Source organism: Gorilla gorilla, chromosome 2 (assembly GCF_029281585.2).
Source record: "Gorilla gorilla gorilla isolate KB3781 chromosome 2, NHGRI_mGorGor1-v2.1_pri, whole genome shotgun sequence".
NCBI lineage: Eukaryota > Metazoa > Chordata > Mammalia > Primates > Hominidae > Gorilla > Gorilla gorilla.
Window position 1 is genome coordinate 51655580 of NC_086017.1, and position 22659 is coordinate 51678238.

Genomic DNA, 22659 nt, shown 5'->3' on the forward strand with positions numbered 1-22659 from the left:
TCTATAAATATGCAAACAGAAAACAGACACACATATACACACATGGTTAACGAATGTAAGTAGTCAGAAATACGGAATCATAATATCAGCAAGATGGCTACAGAGAACAGGAATATATAAGTTCTCAAGAGAGCTTAAGAGAGGCCAGCACCTAACAGTAACACTGTGTGTCCAAGACAGATTTAAGAAGCTCATTTTTTTTTGGCCACACTCCAGTCCTTTTCTATTTGGTGCTATGTTTCCAGGTAGGAAGAATTTACATAGTCATGTATATGCCATGTAAATTCTATGCTACTTAAGGATAAAAACATATCTAAGCATCAGTCTCACCTACTTCCTGAACCAAATTATCAAAGCCAAATTATTTATCTCAGGTAAAAAAGCAAATCAAGGCAGTCATCCTTGAGTAGAAGATCTGTTTTCTACCTTTCCAGCAACTAGACAGTAGAAAATCCATCTCCCCAGAGTCCATTCCTGATTCTAATTTATACTCTGTGGTCTAAGGACCACCATCACAAGTCTGTTCCCCATATCAAAACCACCCCCAACATATACACACATAATTCCAAAGCCATTCAAATTTCCAGCAATCATAGACTGAAAAGCTCTTCCAGATTATAAGAGATTAAAAAGACATGATAACTGACTGCAATTCAAGATCTGGAAGTTTTGTTCCCATAAAGAACACTATCGGGAGAACTGGCAAAATCTGAATAAGGTCTGTAGATTAGCTAACAATACTGAATCAATGTTAGTTTCTTGATTTTGAAATTCACAGCTTTTTTCAAGGAAACATTCAATGAAGTAATTAGAATTAGAAGAGCAAGCATCATGTCCACAAACTTCTCAAATGGGTCAGAAAACACAGATACATGCACACACACATGCACACAAAGTGAAAGAGATAAAAAGAGAGAGAGAGACAAATTATAAAGTAAACATAGCAAACTGTTAACATTTGGTGAATGTGGACAAAGGATCTATTGCAATCATTCACACTGTATGTCCAAAATTAAACTCAGTGACTACTCTAAACATGAGTACTCTGAGGATCAATCTACTAGCCAAACTCAGAAGTCTGAGTACCATCCTTGACCCTTCTTTCCTTTCTCCCACGCCCAATTAACCCCAAGCTCTGTGAAAATGACACCACCACTATGGCTGTATTATTTCTATGCACCATTATATCTTTCCTGAATTACTACAATAGGCTTTATCTAACTTTCCTTTATTCCATCTATTCTACAAATTTTAGCCACAGTGGATCCTCTGTAAGAGCAAATATAACTCACCTATAAAATATTCTCAATAGTTACACAACCATTAAAAAGAGGCTAAAACTAATTATGGCATATGAGGTTCTTCATGGTCTGGCTTTTCATTATCTTCCCAAAATCATGTATCATACCATCAACTCCACTGAATACCCTCAACACTCACCATGAGGAAGTAAAAAAAAGGAAGATGAGAATATTCAACAAAGGAAAGCGGCAAAGGGAATCTCAGGATGATTCCAAGGTGACAGCCTTCACCAGACAGAGGGCAGCCTATCTGTACGGAAGCTGGTCAGAGGCCCCCAGAGAAAACTCAGGAGAAAAAACTGACAGATTATATGAAGCACCTGAATGTAATTTGAAACACAAAGTGATGAAAACGAAGAAAGTTCCACTAGATATTGATCTACACAAAATTAACAGACTGATTACATATGCATATTGGAGCCTGTCTCATGTCCTACTTCAAAATAAACACCAAACAACTCTAAGATTTAAAAAATAAACACAAAATGATTCAAAGATCTAGAAGAGGCCATGGGAGGTAGGAATACAAACACATATACATATTTCAATCTCAGACTGGGGAAAATGTTCGTAAATAATTTATTAGAAAGAACAAAATAAGCGTGAGAAATGTAAATACAAAAAATGTTAAATGCCACATAGAAATAGAACACTATAAAGAAAAAACCACATAAACTAGAGTATTTGCAGCACATTTTTTTAATAAAGGGTGATTTTCTTGATATATATATATCAATAACTAAGAAAAGAACTTAAGAACTAAGAAAGTAAGAGTCCTAGTAACAACTGAAACCTCTGATCTCTTCCATGTGGAATATCACATTAACCAAGGATAATTTAAGGTATTTCAAAAAATACAGAAGATAGGAGGCAAGTTTCATATAAAGCTATCCATATAAACCTATTTCATATACAGAAAACGAAAAATGAAAATCAAAAACATTTCGGCTGATAAAAACTCTTTTTGGCCGGGCACAGTGGTTCATGCCTGTAATCCCAGCACTTTGGGAGGCCAAGGCGGGCGGAACACGTGGTCAGGAGATCAAGACCATCCTGGCTAACACGGTGAAACCTCATCTCTACTAAAAACACAAAAAATTAGCCAGGTGTGGTGGCGGGTGCCTGTAGTCCCAGCTACTCGGGAGGCTGAGGCAGGAGAATGGCGTGAACCCAGGAGGTGGAGCTTTCAGTGAGCCGATATCGCGCCACTACACTCCAGCCTGGGCAACAGAGCAAGACTCTCTCAAAAAAAAAAAAAAAAAAAAAAAGTTAAGAGTCTCGCTCTGTCACCCAGGCTGGAGTGCAGTGGCACGATCTCGGCTCACTGCAACCTCCCCTTCCTGGGTTCAAGTGATTCTCCTGCCTCAGCCTCCTGAGTAGCTGGGACTACAGGTGCGTGCCACCATGCCCGGCTAAGTTTTTGTATTTTTAGTAGAGACAGATTTTCACCATGTTAGCCAAGATGGTCTTGATCTCCTGACCACGTGATCCGCCTGCCTTGGCCTCCCAAAGTGCTGGGATCACAGGCGTGAGCCACCATGCCTGGCAGAAACGCTCTGATTTTACCTGCTATGCTCTGCATGTTTTTGCCTGCCCCCATTCATATGTTAAACTTAATCCACAATGTAATAGTGTTAAGAGGTGGAGCCTTTCGGAGGTAATTAGGTCATAAGGACTATCCCTCATGAATGAGGTTGGTACCCTTATAAAAGAGGCCTGAGTGAGTTTATTTACCCCTTCCAACATGTAAGGACACAAAGACGACACTATGTATGACAAATGGGCCCACAATAGACACCAAAGCTGCTAGTGCCTCGATTTTGGACTTCCCAGCCTCCAGAACAGTGAGCAATAAATTTCCATTATTTATAAATTACCCCGTCTAAGGTACCTTGTTATAGCAGCCCAAACATACTAAGATACCACTCAACCAAAACAAAAAACAAAACAAAGCAAAATTGAGGGACAGGTAAACTGTACTGTAACAGCTCAATTTGAAGGAACTATCATTAAATAAGCATTTATAGACATCAAAAAGGTCCAAGTCACTTAGTTACACAAGACAAGGAGGTATAGACAGTATACCTTAGGAACACAGATGCAAAAACTCCTCAACAATATATAAGCACGTTGATCCAGAATATATTAAAAGAATAAAACATGATGACCAAGTGAGGTTTATCCCAGGAATCCAAGGCTGATTCAACATTTGAAAAACAATAAGTGGCCGGGCGCGGTGGCTCATGCCTGTAATCCCAGCACTTTGGGAGACCGAAGCGGGTGGATCACGAGGTCAGAAGATCAAGATCACAGTGAAACCCCGTCTCTACCAAAAATACAAAAAATTAACAGGGCGCAGTGGCGGGTGCCTGTAGTCCCAGCTACTCGGGAGGCTGAGGCAGGAGACCGGCATGAACCCGGGAGGCGGAGCTTGCAGTGAGCCGAGATCGCGCCACTGCACTCCAGCCTGGGCGACAGAGCGAGACTCTATCTCAATTAAAAAAAAAAAAAAAAGGTGTAATTCATCATAATTAATTGATGAAACAAGACAAACCACATAGCCATATCAATTACTAATAAAAAACCATTTTACAAAATTCAACATCCATTCATGATAAAAACTCTCAGTAACCTAGGAATAAAAGAGACCTCAATCTGAAACAAAGCAAGTAGAAAACAAAAAACCTACAGCTAACATCATACTTAATGATGAAAGACTAGGTGTTTCCCCAGAAACTGGGAAGAAAGCAAGGATGTTCATTCTCTTCACCCATGATTCAGTATTTTACTGAAAGCTATAGCCAGTATAAGAAGAAAAATAAATAAAAGACATTTAGATTTGAATGAAAGAAATATTTGCAGATGACATGATTATCTATGTAGAAAATCCCAAGGAATTTACAAAAAAAGCTCCTATAAGTGAGTTTAGCAAAATCTGGTGTATTTCAATATACCAATAATGAACAATTGGAAAATAAATCCTTTTTAAAGTACCACTTTTCAATAGCTCCAACAGTAACAACAACAAAGAAGTATTGCTTTCACCCTAACAAAACATCTACAGAATCTGTACATTAAAAATTCTAAAATAGTGATTAAAGAAAACTTTTTAAACGTACAAATAATGAAGAGACATTCCATGTTCATGTAGTAAGACTCAAGTTAGTCGTCAATTCTCCCCAAATTGACCTATAGACTTAATGCAACTTCAGTCAAAATCCCAACAGTGTATTTTGTGGATGTAAACTAAGTTTAAAATTTCTATGGAAAGGTAAATAAAAACTAGAATATGCAGAACAATTTTGGGGGGATATGCAAGAATTGCACAATAATTTTAAGACATAAAAAAACTACGGTAATCAAAACAATGTATGGACAAAATGATAGACACATAGAACAAGGAAACAACCTAGAGTTTAGAAATATAGTCCATTAGTCTATGATAGAGGTGCAAAGGCAACACTGGAAAAACGATAATCATATGACCAAATGATGCTGGAACACCTGAACATCCACATGCAAAAATGTTAACTTACACTCATTCCTCACTCCATATGCAAAAGTTAACCCAAAATGTATTATACAACTGAATATAAGTAAACTTCATCAAAATTAAAATTTCTCCCCTGTGAAGGACACTGTAAGAAAAGACAAGCCACATACTGACAGAAAATATTTGTACCCAGAATATATAAAGAACTCTCAAAACTCAAAATTAAGAAAAAAATTTTAATGAACAAAATATTTAAACAGACATTTCACCAAAGAAAATATGCATCTGTCGAATAGATGCAAGGATGCTCAATATCATAATCATTACAATAGTGCAAATTAAAATCGTACTGAGATATAACTATGAACTTACTAGAATGACTAGCATGAAAAACGGTGAGTATGTAGAGCAACTGAAGTTTTTCATACATTGCTAGTGGGAATGCAGAAATGGTACAGGAATCCTGGAAAACAGTTTGGCAGTTTCATTAAAATGTTCAATACATACCTATCATATATGCCTCAACCATCCTAAGTATTCTAATAAAATAAAAACTTAAGTTGCCAGAAAACCTTGTACACAAAAATTGTACACAAAAATAGCAGTATTTAGTTATCATACAGATTAAGTATCCCAAATCCAAAAATCTGAAATCTGTAATGCTCCCAAATCCAAAACTTTTTGAGCACTGACATGATGCAAGTGGAAAATTCCACACATAAGTACTTAATACAAACTTTGTTTCATGCACTGAAAATATTTAAAATATTGTATGAAATTACCTTGGCCTTATTTTATACAAGGTGTATATGAAACATAAATATTGTGCTTAGACTTGGGTCCCATCCCCAAGATATCTCATTTATATACAAATACTACAAGATCCAAAAACACTGAAATCTGAAACACTTCTGGTCTCAAGCATTTTGGATAAGGGATATTTAATCTGCAGTCAAAAACCAAAAACAGTGCACATGTCCTTCAATGTGTACGTGAAAAAATAAACTGTGGTACATCCACATAATGAAACAGTACTCAGCAGTAATGAACTACTGATACATACAGTGACATGGATGAATCTCACCTGCACTGTATTAACTGAAAGAAAGCAGCTGCAAAGATTATATGCAGTATGATTCCATTTATATGACATTCTGGAAAAGATAAAACTATAGGGGCAGGGAAGACATCCATGATTGCCAGGGACTGGTATGGAGGGTGGTTTGCCTAAGAAAAAAGCAGCACAAGGTCATTCTTTGGGAAACTGGAATTGTTCTGTATCTTTCTGGTGGTGGTAACAAGAGTCTATGGATATATTAAACCTCATAGAACTGAGTCCCCACAGAAGTAAATTTCATTAAAAGTAAATTTCATTATACATAAATTTAAAAATTAAAAAATAATATAGTATATATAATATATACATAAAATACATTATATACTATGTTATTATGTTATATATTATCGTACATATATGTATATGTATTATATGTATATACATATATTAGATTTATTATACATGCTATATATATATTATATATTATCTACCATTCACAACAATGTATAACAGCAATGATTATAGTAATGAGTGTTATGCCTTCAACAGTACAGCAACCGCCTTTCTAATGTGAAAACTATGTAGGATACAAGAAGCAATAAAATATTTTATAACACTACTGTCAGTCTGAGACTTTCAAAAGAACAAAAATAAGTGAGGATATAGAAGACCTAAATAACATAAACAACAGATTAGATATTATGGGTAGATATCAAATTTTATATTCAAATAATGGAACATACATCTTTTACTTAACATAGAATGTTCCTTTAAATTGATCATATAACAGATCATGAAAAAATATTAATATACTCCACAAAGTAAAAATAATTTTTATGATTACAATGCAATAAAACTAGAAATTAGGCTGGCATGGTGGCTGAAACCTGTAATCCCAGCACTATGGGAGACTGAGGCAGGAGAATTGCTTGAGCTCAGGAGTTCCAGACCAGCCTGGGCAACATAGCAAGACCTCTTCTCTACTTAAAAATAATAATAATAATAATTAGCCAGGCATGATGGCACATGCCTGTAGTCCTAGCTACTTAGATGGCTGAGGTGGAGGGATCACTTGAGCCCAGGAGGTCGAGGATACAGCGAGCTATGATCTCATCACTGCACTCCAGCCTGGAAAACAGAATGAGACCCTGTCTCAGGGAAACAAACAAACAAAACTAGAAATTAATTAAAACATAAATAATCCAAAAGTCCCTTCTACCTGCAAATTTTTTAACTCTGTATTAAACAAACCTTAAGAGAAAATACAAACCAAAACTGCAGAACCTAGAAATACTAGATCTTATTCATTCTAGCTAACTATGTTTTTGTGCCCATTAACCACCCCCACTCTCCCTTCCAATACCCTTCCCAGCTCCTGTTACCATCATTCTATTCTTTATTTCCATGAGTTCAACTGTTTTAATTTTTAGCTCTATCTACCCAAAAGAATTTAAAATGATTTTTTAAGTTTAAAAAATAAGAAAATAAGTAAATAAAATAAAAGCTAACAGTAAAAACACTATTGTATTAGCCTATTCTCACACTGCTATTAAGATACCTCCTGAGACTGGGTAATATATAAAGGAAAGAGGTTTGATTAACTCACAGTTCCACATGGCTAGGGAGGCCTCAGGAAACTTAGAGTCATGGTAGAAGGTGAAAGAGAAGCAAACCATGTCTTACCTGGTGACAGGAGAGAGAGCAAGAGAGCCAGGAAGTGTTACGCTTTTTTTTTTTTTTTTGAGACAGAGTCTTGCTCTGTCGCCCAGGCTGGAGTGCAGTGGCGCGATATCGGCTCACTGCAAGCTCCGCCTCCCAGGTTCACGCCATTCTCCTGCCTCAGCCTCCCCAGTAGCTGGGACTACAGGTGCCCACCACCATATCCCACTAATTTTTTTTTGTATTTTTAGTAGAGAGGAGGTTTCACTGTTAGCCAGGATTGTCTCAATCTCCTGACCTTGTGATCCACCTGCCTCAGCCTCCCAAAATGCTGGGATTACAGGCGTGAGCCACTGTGCCTGGCCAGAAGTGCCGCACTTTAAAACCATCAGCTCTTGTGAGAACTCACTCACTATCACAAGAACAGCATGCGGGAAACCGCCCCCATGATCCAATCGCCTCCCACCACCAGGTCCTTCCCTCCACACGTGGGGATTACAATTCAAGATGAGATTTAGGTGGGGACACAGAGCCAAATCCTATCAACTACATATGGGATAGGATAAAAGTAGAAATGAAAAAATATGCAACCCATAATTATATAAAAGAACATAAACACCCATAATAAAAGAATAAAAATACACGAATTAAATCTCCAACATAAAAAGCTGAAACATAAACAACAAAGTACATCAAAATGAAGCAAGAAAGGTGTGAGCAGAAATCAATAATGGGAAAAAACATTTTTAAGGAAAGTGATAAATCAAAATCCTGGCTCTTTGAAAAATATGAACAAAATAGATAACTTACTAGCTAAAATAATCAAGAAAAAAGGGGAGATAGCAAAGATATAGAAGAAAAGAAATGAAAAGAGGGCAATTACCATTGCTGGCTTCCATATAATGGAGTGAACACTGTGTATGTTAGCTATAGTAGTAGTTGGCATTTTATTGTCATATAATATTCCATTGTGTGACTATAGAAACATTCACATATCCATTCTACTCCTGGACATTTGGGTTGTTTAGAGTTTGGGTCTACTATGAGCAAAGCTGCTATGGACATTCTTGTAATGTCTTTTTGGGAACATGTGCATTCACTTCTTTTGGGTATACACCTGCCAGGAGGATTGCTCCAATAAGAGGTAAGCATCTACCTAGCTTTATTAGAGACTGTCAAATGGCTTTCCAAAGTGGTTGTACCAATTTACTGTCCATCCATATATGAAAGCTTCAGTTGTTTCACAGCCTCACCAACATTTATTATTGTCTTTTTCATTTTATTTAAATGTTTAATTCTCAGCATAGAGCAAATATTAACAAATACACATGGCAGTCAATTCAGAAGAAACTTTCTAAAAGTCACTGTTACTCACTTGAAAGCTACCCAAAGTTTTGTGCTACCCAAAGGATAATACATTTCTTATTCTAATCCATGAGGAGTTTTCAAAGTATTCATGGCAAAGAAGGACACCTATTTAAATCTCCCTGACAAGAAGCAAAACATAAGACTTTGGTATACACAATAAACTGAGAAAACGAAAAAGTGTATAAATTTAAAGAAAATATAATCTTACAAGTGATTTAGCTATGCTTTAAAAATGTTTATGTATATTTAAATGCATTTTATTAAACTTTGTATTAAAACAAACATTTTGTTAAAAACAGACTTAGCAGTTATGAATTCAAGTCCAGAAACATGGTAAAAATACAATTGGTGCTTTTTCCTTTTGGGATGCCCAGTAAAGTAACTAGATAACCATAAAGATTGAAGACTCCATAGTTTCTACTATAATTACAGTATAACTTTTGAAACCTCATTAATAAACAGCAACAAAAATACAAATCATACAAAAAAAAGTGGGTCAGGTATGGTGGCTCACACCTGTAATCCAAGCACTTTGGCAGGCCAAAGCAGGAGGATTGTTCGAGACTATCCTGGGCAACACAGCAAGACCCTGTCTCTACAAAGAAAACAAAAAAACTTAAAAGAGAAATGTAGGACTTAGACAAACAAAACTACAGATTTTTATTGAGTGATAATAGTGCACTTGAATAAATGGAGTGGCAGTATAATATGCTGGCAAAGAATTTGAGCTTTGGAGTCAGGAAGACCTGGCTTCAAATGCCACATTTCTTAACAGAATAACTGCTATGATTCAGTTTCTTCAACTTTAAAATAAAGTGGAGATAACTACAATAACACTTCTCATAGCCCTGAGGTAAGGACTGGAGGCTTTTGTCCAAATAAATAAAAATATCATAAAGCATAAATCTGCGAGAAGTATTCACTTTTGAAAACTATTGTGCAGGTGCTGGAGAGGATGTGGAGAAATAGGACCACTTTTACACTGTTGGTGGGACTGTAAACTAGTTCAACCATCGTGGAAACCAGTGTGGCGATTCCTCAGGGATCTAGAACTAGAAATACCATTTGACCCAGCCATCCCATTACTGGGTATATACCCAAAGGATTATAAATCATGCTGCTATAAAAACATATGCACACATTATGTTTATTGAGGCGCTATTCACAATAGCAAAGACTTGGAACCAACGCAAATGTCCATCAATGATAGCCTGGATTAAGAAAATGTGGCACATATACACCATAGAAAACTATGCAGCCATAAAAAATGATGAGTTCATGTCCTTTGTAGGGACATGGATGAATCTGGAAACCATCATTCTCAGTAAACTATCACAAGGACAGAAAACCAAACACCGCATGCTCTCACTCATAGGTGGGTACTGAACAATGAGAACACTTGGACACAGGGTGGGGAACATCACACACCGGGGCCTGTCGTGGGGTGGGGGAGTGGGGAGGGATAGCATTAGGAGATATACCTAATGTAAATGACGAGTTAATGGGTGCAGCACACCAACATAGCACATGTATACATATGTAACAAACCTGCAGGTTGTGCACATGTACCCTAAAACTTAAAGTATAATAATAAAAAAAAAAAGGAAAACTGTTGTGGAAAAGACAACACAAAGAGGAAAACAAAGAAAAGTATATTTAAGACTCTAGAAAAGATACAAGACAGACTATTCATTAAATGATATCCTTACCTTATTTCTTATACTAGAAAGACTCCAAATTAAAAACTTAAGTAAGGAGTGGAGGAAGCAATCTTATAATACTATATATCTTTCAAAATGAATATATTATCTTGGAAAATGTATTACAAAGAATCACTATCTTTATCATAAATAACATTTATCAATTAAAAAGTATGTATGAACAGTCCAGTAAAACAACAAAATGATATGAACAAGAAACAACTGATAAAAGGACTCTACCACCAATAAGCAAATTAAAACATGGTTGTTTTAAGTGAGTAGTCAAAGATACACAAAGTTTGTAAGAATAAGAATCCATCCAGGCATGGTGGCCCATGCCTGTAATCCCAGCACTTTGGGAGGCCAAAGCGGGTGGATCACAAGGTCAGGAGTTCAAGACCAGCCTGGCCAAGATGGTAAAACCCCATCTCTACTAAAAATACAAAAATCAGCCGAGCGTGGTGGCAGGAACCTGTAATCCCAGCTATTCGATAAGCTGAGGCAGAGAATTGCTTGAACCTGGGAGGCAGAGGTTGCAGTAAGCCAAAATCACGCCACTGCACTCCAGCCTGGGCGTCAGAGAAAGACTGTCTCAAAAAAAAAAAAAAAATCCATTTAAAAATATGAAAGTGTGATGAGGGAAGGAAAAATATCTACTATATGCTTACTCTAAGTCAGGCACTGTGGCAGGTGATTTAAATATATTATTTCAATTACTCCTTTAAGGAAGATATTATTGGATTTATTTTATAGATGAGGAAACAGAAGCCTCAGGAAACCAAAACATTTTTGATACCTTCCCCTCCTGGGGAGCCTTTCACCTCATACCAATCCCACAACTAGCAAGGCTTCTTCTAGGAAAAAGCACAACCAGATTACACAGGTATCCACAGAGTATCACTAAGTAAAAATGTGAGTTTATGCATTGATAAAAGACAGGGGAGGTAAATATGGATGATGTCAAAGCTGGTTAGACTTTCATTGTTTTGTCTTTAAATTTTCTTAATCTTAGTGGTGTTTTAAGAGCATGTTTGGAGGTTCTAGCAAGGGAGCATAGCTACCTGTATACCCTTGACCGAAGTATGGTCCTCCTCAATCAAGGAAGGATCTGATCAATCACAGGGCTTTGGTTGGGACACACATGGAGCCATGAGGGAGGAAGGGGACATCTGCCTAGCCAGTCAGATCAGCTGAATGAACCCTGGTGATCAATGAGGCGACATATGTCACAGCCAGATTGCCCTCACATCCCTTAATGGTGTTTTGAAAATTGAAAGAGCTACTGGAAGTTTCTGTGTAGGTCCAAGCTAAGATGTAAATTCAGTGTGCTTGGCTAACTGTGAAATATGTTCACTTCCATATTTATGTTGTTTCAATGGTTTAAAAAAAGGATTTGTCATCATACATACATTATTTTCTTATACTCATTAGCAGCTGGATAAGGATATTATTAATACTGTAAATTATTTTGTTTAGTGAATGATTTAAAGACATCCTTTTTGTCCGGATAAGTAAAACACAGTTGTTTAAAAAGATGAAGCATGTTAATTTTCTTCACAAAAATGTATTCATGTAAGTTACAAAAACTCTGCAAAATACCGAAAATTAGAGACAAAAGAAAAATCATCCATTTCTTACATGATCCAGAGACAGACACTGAATTTATCTGAATTTGATTTTTATTATGTATTAAAATACTTTTTGCTTTAATTAAAAAAATCTACAATGTTTATAAAAACAACCATCTGCTCCCCACACTTCTACTTCCCAATTTTTGTTCACCAAGTTCAATTAATCTGAATTTAGCTACGTCTTATCTATTTACAGCTGTTTCTTTCCTGCTCCTTGCCTCCCAAATACGCACTTCTCCTCCCTCAATTATCCAACAGTTATATTACAAGTTCATATGTATATTCCATATGTATGACTGTGCAAATAATATTCATAATTGAGCCATGCAAAAAAAAAAAAAAGAATTCACTTTTTTGCAAAGTAGACTAGCAAAGATGAAAATGGATGGCAGCCAGTGTTGGAATGGTCATAGGTAAACAGATAAATCTTACATACAGCTGGTAGGAAACTATGTATTCAGCCTTTCCTACAGCTGGTAGGAAAGTGAGATTTTTTTCTCAAAAGCCTTAAAAAGGTTATTTTCTTCTGACACAGCTGTTACGCCTCAAGAAACTTACCTCAAAGGGATGAACAAATGAGCTTATGTACAAGAATACTCACAGTAACACTGTTTATTGCAGGAGTCCCCAACCCCCAGGCCACAGACCAGTACTGGCCTGTTAGGAACCCGGCTGCACAGCAGAAGGTGAGCAGTGGGCGAGCTAGCATTATCACCTGAGCTCCACCTTCTGTCAGATCAGTGGAGCCATCAGATTCTCATAGGAGTGTGAACCCTATTGTGAACTGCACATGCGAGGGATCTAGGTTGCACACTCCTTATGAGAATGTAATGCCTGATGATCTTCTGAGTTGGAACAGTTTCATCCCAAAACCACCTCCCCAGCTCTGGTCTGCTGGAAAAAATTGCCTTTCACGAAATTGGTCCCTGGTGCCAAAAAGGGTGGAGACCACTGGTTTGTAAGACAAACATGAAACTATTTTAACATCTAATAACAAGAGATTTGTTAAGTAAATCATAATTGTAGTAAATACTCCATCTATACAGTATCTGGACTAACCTGCTTCTTTCATGACAAACACTAATGAAGTATATGGGAAAAAGAAAAGTGGCAGAAGTGATGCTACATTACCTCCAAGGCTAAGTTTGAAATGGTCATGGAGATTCTACCTTGTACCCCTGAAACAGTCACTCTTGGAACTCAGCCACCATGCTGTGAGGAAGCCCAAACAGCCTGTAGAGGTCCACATACAATGCAACCGAGGCTCCCAACCTACAGCCTCAGCTGAGTTCTCAGCAAACAGCTTGTACCAACTTGCCAGTCATATGAATGAGCCATCTGAAAAGGATATTCCCACCCCAGCTAACACAACCTTGCTCAAATTACAGATTTGTGAGCAAAATAACCTATTGTCCTTGTCTAAATCATAACATTTTGGGTGGTTTGCTACACAGCAATAGAAAAATAAAATATAACTTAAGTATATAAAGAAAGAAAAAAACTTTCCAGGCACAAAAAAGTTTCAAACAGCAATAGACATAATTTGAAAACACAGAAATGGCCAATAGTAAGTGATAGTGAGGTCTGTTACTGTATTACTTCTTGATATACAGATGCTTTTCAACTTACAATAAGGTTACATCCCAATAAACTCACTATAAATCAAAAAAATCCTAAGTCAAGCCATTATAGGTTAGGAACCATCTACAGTGTTATTCAGCTATACTAATAATCTTGCAAAATTAAAATAATATGCTTATGATTTAGAGTGAAACTAGACAAACTATAACAAACACCAAAAATAAAAGAAATTACATAGCTTTATTTGTAACACAATAATTCTGGGTCCTTTAAGAAGCTGCAGCACAATTTTAGATCTAATCCTAAAAACATCTTCTGCCCTAAATAAATTCTCATTTAGTCATTTCAGAAAAACTGAATGAACAGTAATGACTTTGACGCCCTACAACTAGTTGCCTAGGATTCTATATTTAACCTTAAGCAATGTGTACCACGCCTCTAGAACAGTTTTAATCTCACAACACTTGAGGAGAGAAGATTACAGGCTACAGGCAAAGACTTAGTGCCAAAGATGAATAATCAAAACTGACTTTAGAGAAACAAAAATGACTTCAGGTCACTTCAGCTAGAAATCCACTATGTATTCAGCTTTGATTGAAATTCATCTTGTCATACAGCTCGACATACCCAAATATTACTGTGCAGAAAAAGAGCAGAAGCCATTTAGTTCTATAACCCAAATCACAGCACAACAAGGTTATGTCCAGCATTCACGGCCAGAAGCAAACGGTAACCAGCAGTGATTTCAGAGTGGGCATTTCTATTCTAACTTAAAGATGGTATAATGAAATATTCAAAATGATAGGAATCTCTCTGAAATATACAAAGCTTTCACCACAACCAAAAATATTTCACTATCAAAATTAAGCACAATGGTAAAATATTCCCCTAGTACACATCATAAAGGCAAATATTAGATGGTAACGAGGTAGAGAACTTCAAAATTATCTCTTACAAATCTCAAGGGGTAAAAATTGATCTGCTTCAACAGTCACAGCTAAAAATCAATATGTATAGCCTGGCCATCAACTGATAACAGCCTCAAAGAAAAACAGTGAGAAATCATGTAGATAACTACACTGACACTATTTTCCTATTTAATATTGAGGGAAACAAACAAGGTACTGATTAAATCTAAAATTGTTTTTGGATTGCAATTTTCCTTTAAAAAGTTTACCCAAGTACCTAAGTAAAATGTCTTTCAGAGAACACACATTTATTAATACAGACTAAAAATATCACAATATACACACATAATCTGATTAATATGTATAAATTAATTTCATATTTTAAATGCTTGATTAAAAAGTGAGCAGACTTATCCAAATTTTTCAAAATTTTACATGCATTAAATTTCATAGTGATCTTCCATGGTGCTTCCAAATTATACAGAGCTCTGCAGCTTCAGGCTTATTATTAATCACTGTTGTGTTACACGTTTGTGTCAAAACACAAAACATGAACCACTCAGCCCTCAGTCCTTCAGGCTTTCCATGTTGACTGGGGAATTTTTCTGTAGGGCGGTAACCACTTGTTACTCTTTCACATCCATAAAATAATCTTCCTAATGCTACAGATTATAGGATTACTACCAAAAATTATGTAACATATACATCGATTTTATAGAAAGATACTTTTTTTTTTTTTTTTTTTTTTTTGAGACAGAGTATCACTCTGTCGCCCAGGCTGGAGTGCAGTGGAGCAATCCTGGCTCACTGCAACCTCCAGTCTCCCAGGTTCAAGTGATCCTCCTGCCTCACCCTCCCAAGTAGCTGGGGCCACAAGCATGCACTACCACGACAGGCTAATTTTTTTGTATTTTTAGTAGACACAGGGTCTCGCCATGTTGGCCAGGCTGGTCTTGAACTCCTGGCCTCAAGTGATCCACCCGCCTCAGCCTCCCAAAGTGCTGGGATTACAGGCATGAGCCACCATGCCCAGCCAGAATGATACTTTCTGAATCATAAGTAAATAGGGTAAAGGAGAGAGCCTCGTAGACTTCTTCATGAAGAATATTAAGTTACTTTTGAAAGGTGAATTTCTAAAGAAGCCTTTTTATTTTTAGTTAATTTCAGATTCTCCCCAAACAAAACAACTATGGCTACAGTCATCCACGAAGACCTGCAGATTGAAAGATGACAACAAGTTTGTAAATACTAACAGAGAATTAAAACGGACATATTTTTTCTTATATTTGAAACACTGAATACTCCAGCTAATAACACGGCTTACCATAAGAATAGCTCACTCCATCGATTAGTAAGTTTCCCTACTCCCTTGCGTGCCTAAATCATATTCTATCTTTGTCAATTATAAAATACCACATAATAATCTGTCAGGATATTTCCATTAAAATATGTGGTAATGTTCAAAAGTTAATTAGTTTAATAATCCAAACCATTTTCAATGAGAGATGGAGTTCCTAAAATTCAGTGTATTCTGGAACTTTCTGCAAACTTTCAGAAGAAATAGGATGAAATAAGAAAGAATACATTGTCACAGTGTTTTTGTAATCAAATACATTTATAAAGAACAAAAGGAACCGAGGAATTACAAATGATGGCAAAACTCAGTAAATGTAAATTTATGATTTGTACATTCTATCATTACTAATATTATTAGTAAACACCAAAAAAGCATGTAAGAATTTCTGAAACAAGAACTTTCCCTCACTTCCAACAACAAAAAATCATGAATATCTGTGAGATGTTACAATGCTTTTCCTTTCAAATCATACTGCGTATGAGTAAAAGCTACCCATGTGGTAGGAAGACTATAATACCTAATACCATCACTACCACCACCACACACACAAACCCCTCAAAGAAAAAAAGACTGAAACTTCCCCAGAGATCCTTGAAAAATTCAAAAGTGAAGCAAAGAAAAAACGTAAAACATTATAGCAACTCAAGTACCAATCCTTTTATTTAAATTATGGAATGTTTCAAACATACAGTAGAGTGATTTTTTAAAATCCATTTGACTTTATCAAATCTTAGTATTTGAAACTTGTAAGCCCAAATCCTTTTTAAGAAACAATGAATTAGAGAGACACAACGGAAGCCTCTGTCCTACCTCTCCCCAATCCCACTGCCCTCCGTCTATCCTCAGAAGCAACCATGCTCACTCTGGTGGGTTACCACCACAGCTATTCTTTTTACCAGAATCTCTGGGACACATTCAAAGCACTGTGTAGAGGGAAGTTTATAGCTCTAAATGCCCACAAGAGAAAGCAGGAAAGATCTAAAATTGACACCCTAATATCACAATTAAAAGAACTAGAGAAGCAAGAGCAAACACATTCGAAAGCAAGAAATAACTATGATCAGAGCAGAACTGAAGGAGATAGAGACACAAAAAACCCTTCAAAAAAATCAATGAATCCAGGAGCTGGTTTTTTGAAAAGATCAACAAAACTGACAGACCGCTAGCAAGACTAATAAAGAAGAAAAGAGAGAAGAATCAAATAGACGCAATACAAAATGATAAAGGGGATATCACCACCGATCCCACAGAAATACAAACTACCATCAGAGAATACTATAAACACCTCTACGCAAATAAACTAGAAAATCTAGAAGAAATGGATAAATTCCTCGACACATACACCCTCCCAAGACTAAATCAGGAAGAAGTTGAATCTCTGAATAGACCAATAACAGGATCTGAAATTGAGGCAATAATTAATAGCTTACCAACCAAAAAAAGTCCAGGACCAGATGGATTCACAGCCGAATTCTACCAGAGGTACAAGGAGGAGCTGGTAGCATTCCTTCTGAAACTATTCTAATCAATAGAAAAAGAGGGAATCCTCCCTAACTCATTTTATGAGGCCAGCATCATCCTGATACCAAAGCCTGGCAGAGACACAATAAAAAAAGAGAATTTTAGACCAATATCCCTGATGAACACTGATGCAAAAATCCTCAATAAAATACTGGCAAACCAAATCCAGCAGCACATCAAAAAGCTTATCCACCATGATCAAGTGGGCTTCATCCCTGGGATGCAAGGCTGGTTCAACATACACAACTCAATCAACGTGATCCAGCATATAAACAGAACCAAAGACAAAAACCACATGATTATCTCAATAGATGCAGAAAAGACCTTTGACAAAATTCAACAACCCTTCATGCTAAAAACTCTCAATAAATCAGGTATTGATGGGACGTATCTCAAAATAATAAGAGCTATCTATGACAAACCCATAGCCAATATCATGCCGAATGGAAAAAAACTGGAAACATTCCCTTTGAAAACTGGCACAAGACAGGGATGCCCTCTCTCACCAATCCTATTCAACAGTGTTGGAAGTTCTGGCCAGGGCAATCAGGCAGGAGAAGGAAATAAAGGGCATTCAATTAGGAAAACAGGAAGTCAAATTGTCCCTGTTTGCAGATGACATGACTGTATATCTAGAAAACCCCATCATCTCAGCCCAAAATCTCCTTAAGCTGATAAGCAACTTCAGCAAAGTCTCAGGATACAAAATCAATGTGCAAAAATCACAAGCATTCTTATACACCAATAACAGACAAACAGAGAGCCAAATCAGGAGTGAACTCCCATTCACAATTGCTTCAAAGAGAATAAAATACCTAGGAATCCAACTTACAAGGGATGTGAAGGACCTCTTCAAGGTGAACTACAAACCAATGCTCAATGAAATTAAAGAGGATACAAAGAAATGGAAGAACATTCCATACTCATAAGTAGGAAGAATCAATATCGTGAAAATGGCCATACTGCCCAAGGTAATTTATAGATTCAATGCCATACTCATCAAGCTACCAATGATTTTCTTCACAGAATTTGAAAAAACGACTTTCAAGTTCATATGGAACCAAAAAAGAGCCCACATTGCCAAGTCAATCCTAAGCCAAAAGAACAAAGCTGGAGGCATCATGCTACCTGACTTCAAACTATACTACAAGGCTACAGTAACCAAAACAGCATGGTACTGGTACCAAAACAGAGATATAGACCAATGGAACAGAACAGAGACCTCAGAAATAATGCCGCATATCTACAACTATCTGATCTTTGACAAACCTGACAAACACGAGCAATGGGAAAAGGATTCCCTATTTAATAAATGGTGCTGGGAAAACTGGCTAGCCATATGTAGAAAGCTGAAACTGGATCCCTTCCTTACACCTTATACAAAAATTAATTCAAGATGGATTAAAGCCTTAAACGTTAGACCTAAAACCATAAAAACCCTAGAAGAAAACCTAGGCAATACCATTCAGGACATACGCATGGGCAAGGACTTCATGTCTAAAACACCAAAAGCAATGGCAACAAAAGCCAAAATTGACAAATGGGATCTAATTAAACTAAAGAGCTTCTGCACAGCAAAAGAAACCACCATCAGAGTGAACAGGCAACCTACAGAATGGGAGAAAATTTTTGCAACCTACTCATCTGACAAAGGGCTAATATCCAGAATCTACAAAGAACTCAAACAAATTTACAAGAAAAAAACAAACAACCCCATCACAAAGTGGGCGAAGGATATGAACAGACACTTCTCAAAAGAAGACATTTATGCAGCCAAAACACACATGACAAAATGCTCATCATCACTGGCCATCAGAGAAACGCAAATCAAAACCACAATGAGATACCATCTCACACCAGTTAGAATGGCAATCACTAAAAAGTCAGGAAACAACAGGTGCTGGAGAGGATGTGGAGAAATAGGAACATTTTTACACTGTTGGTGGGACTGTAAACTAGTTCAACCATTGTGGAAGTCAATGTGGTGATTCCTCAAGGATCTAGAACTAGAAATACCATTTGACCCAGCCATCCCATTACTGGGTATATACCCAAAAGATTATAAATCATGCTGCTATAAAGACACATGAACACGTATGTTTATTGCGGCACTACTCAATAGCAAAACCTTGGAACCAACCCAAATGTCCAACGATGATAGACTAGAATAAGAAAATGTGGCACATATACACCATGGAATACTATGCAGCCATAAAAATGATGAGTTCATGTCCTTTGTAGGGACATGGATGAAGCTGGAAACCATCATTCTCAGCAAACTATTGCAAGGACAAAAAACCAAACACCGCATGTTCTCATTCATAGGTGGGAATTGAACAATGAAAACACATGGACACAGGAAGGGGAACATCACACACCAGGGACGTTGTGAGGTGGGGGGTGGGGGGAGGGATAGCATTAGGAGATATACCTAATGCTAACTGACCAGTTAATGGGTGCAGCACACCAACATGGCACATGTATACATATGTAACAAACCTGCATGTTGTGCACATGTACCCTAAAACTTAAAGTATAATAATAATAAAAATAAAAATAAAAGAAATACAAAGATTTATATTTTTAAACAATTGTATTTTACCTATCCAGACAAAAAGTGTATCTTTAAACCATTCAGTAAACAAAATAATTTACAGTATTAATAATATCCATATCCACATGCTAATGAATATAAGAAAATAATATATATATGGTGACAACTCCTTTTTTTTTTTTTTTTATGGTGATGGAGTCTTGCTCTGTCACCCAGGCTGGAGTGCAGTGGTGCAATCTGGCCTCACTGCAACCTCCACCTCCCAGTTTCAAGCGATTCTCCTGCCTCAGCCTACTGAGTAGCTGGAATTACAGGCGCACACCACCACACCGAGCTAATTTTTGTATTTTTAGTAGAGATGGGGTTTCACTATGTTGGCCACGCTGGTCTTGAACTCCTGACCTCAGGTGACCCACCCACCTCAGCCTCCCAAAGTGCTGGGATTACAGGCATGAGCCACCGCGCCCAGCCGACAACTCCTCTTTTTTTAAACATTGAAACAACATAGATATGGAAATGAACTACTCAGATATGTTATTATATTGCCCATATCCTTCTGCAGCTTGCCTTTTTTCACTCAAAGTTTTCTTTATGAGATTTATCCACGTTAATTCTTTTCAATCTAGTTTGTTCATTTCTAATTGCTGTATAATTTTCTACCACATGAATATAAGTTTAATTATCCAATCTCTTGTTGGTTAACTTTTACATTCTGCATCATCTTATGTTACTGCAAACACTACTGTGATAAACAATTTTTCCAAATTTCTTTGTACACATGTATTTTTTGGCTCAGGTATGTGCATCTTCAACTCCATTAAAGATTATAAAATTGCACTCCACTTTACCTAGCTGAGTTTCCACTGGCCCATATCTCTGCCAGCAATTCTGTCAGACTTACATGTTCGCCAATCTGAAGATTATAGAATAGTGATTTTAACTTTCATTTTATCCATTAGTTTCTAGTTCAAGCATCTTTTCCCAAGTTTACTGACCATTCCAATTTCTTCTTCTATAAAGTAACTCTTCACATTCTATGCCCATTTTGTCTTAACTTTTCCTTTTCATTATTAGGCTATTTTTCATATCCTGGATACTAATCATTAAGAAAAGTTTCCCTACAATAAGATCACGAAGACAGTTATGTAAATTTTCTTTTAAGTTTTTTTCAAGTTTTCCTTTTCATATTTTATTTAGTCTTATGTCAGAAAAAAAATCTAACACTCAAATGTCAATAAAAAACTAATTGAATAAAAATGTGGTACAGTCACACTACAAAGTACTAATTTAAAAAAAGATGAACATTTCTATAAACAGATACAAAATGATCTCTGAGATAAGTTTAAAAAGGTACAAAATGGGCCAGATGCAGTGGCTCACACCTGTAATTTCCAACACTTTGGAAACACTTTGGAAGCTGAGGCAGGTGGATCACCTGAGCCCAAGAGCTCGATAGCAGCCTGGGCAGCATGGCAAAACCCAGTCTCTACCGAAAATACAAAAAAAAAGCCGAGTGTGGTGGCACACACCTGTGGTCCCAGCCACCCTGGAAGATGGAAAGACAGCTTGAGCCCAGGAGGCAGTGGTTTCAGTGAGCCAAGATCACACCACTGTACTCCAGCCTCAGAGACAGAGTGAGACCCCACCCTGGGTCAAAAAATAAATAAAGTGCATGATGGTGTATGCTATCTTTTATCTTTTATATTAAAATATAAAAATTATATTAAAATATAATTTTATATAAAAATATAAAAATTATATTAAAATATAATTTTATATAAAAATATAAAAATTTATATTTAAAATGTATATTAAAAATATAAAAGATGTTATCTTTTATATTTTAGGGAGAAAATATCGCAGCACCCACCAAAGGTCTTTTTAGAGTCAACGAAGCACACAGATTCAAGAGACTACCCAAGATCACATTTTCTGTCAGTTTGTTCAGGAACCTGAGCTTGCCAGCAAGACTACAACTGATGCTCTTCTGCGGGAGTCCTTGCAGCAGGCTGGGCAGCACAGCTCAGGTGCATTAAGAAGAGAGCCACACTGGGTAGGTATGGGAGCCACCTAGGCTTAGGAACTTGCAACCACACAAGCACCAACCTTGTAACAACTCCATAGCCATAGCTTCCAGAGTTTCCATAGAAACCAGAGTCACTGCACTTAGGGAACCCCAAAGCTATGGCTTTCTACCAAGTATTTATCATTCTCCCAGCTTAGATGCAATTTACCAATCAGGGGCCATTTTTACCACAAGCAGTCCTGCTTCGTAATACAAATAATAGGTTGGTCTTATCGGGTTCCCAGAGACACAGAGTTCAAAAGTTAACTAAAATTCAAATTCCCACACAGAAGGGGGAAAGGTTTTGTTAACCCTTTACCTATAGATAAGTAGAGATATAAAGAAAGAGAGGTAAACACAGAGAAAGAGAAGATAGAGGCAGAGAGATTTATAGATAGAAAAATATATATTTATACAAATACATACATAAAAATATATTTTTCTCTATACATATACAGAGAGAG

General features: G+C 36.8%; 1 protein-coding gene across 11 annotated transcripts in view; it reads right to left on the minus strand.

Annotated features, from left to right (window-relative positions):
• Positions 1 to 22659, minus strand: part of ULK4 (unc-51 like kinase 4) — a 715846-nt gene that overhangs the window by 508500 nt on the left and 184687 nt on the right. The gene's annotated exons all lie outside the window — the stretch shown is intronic.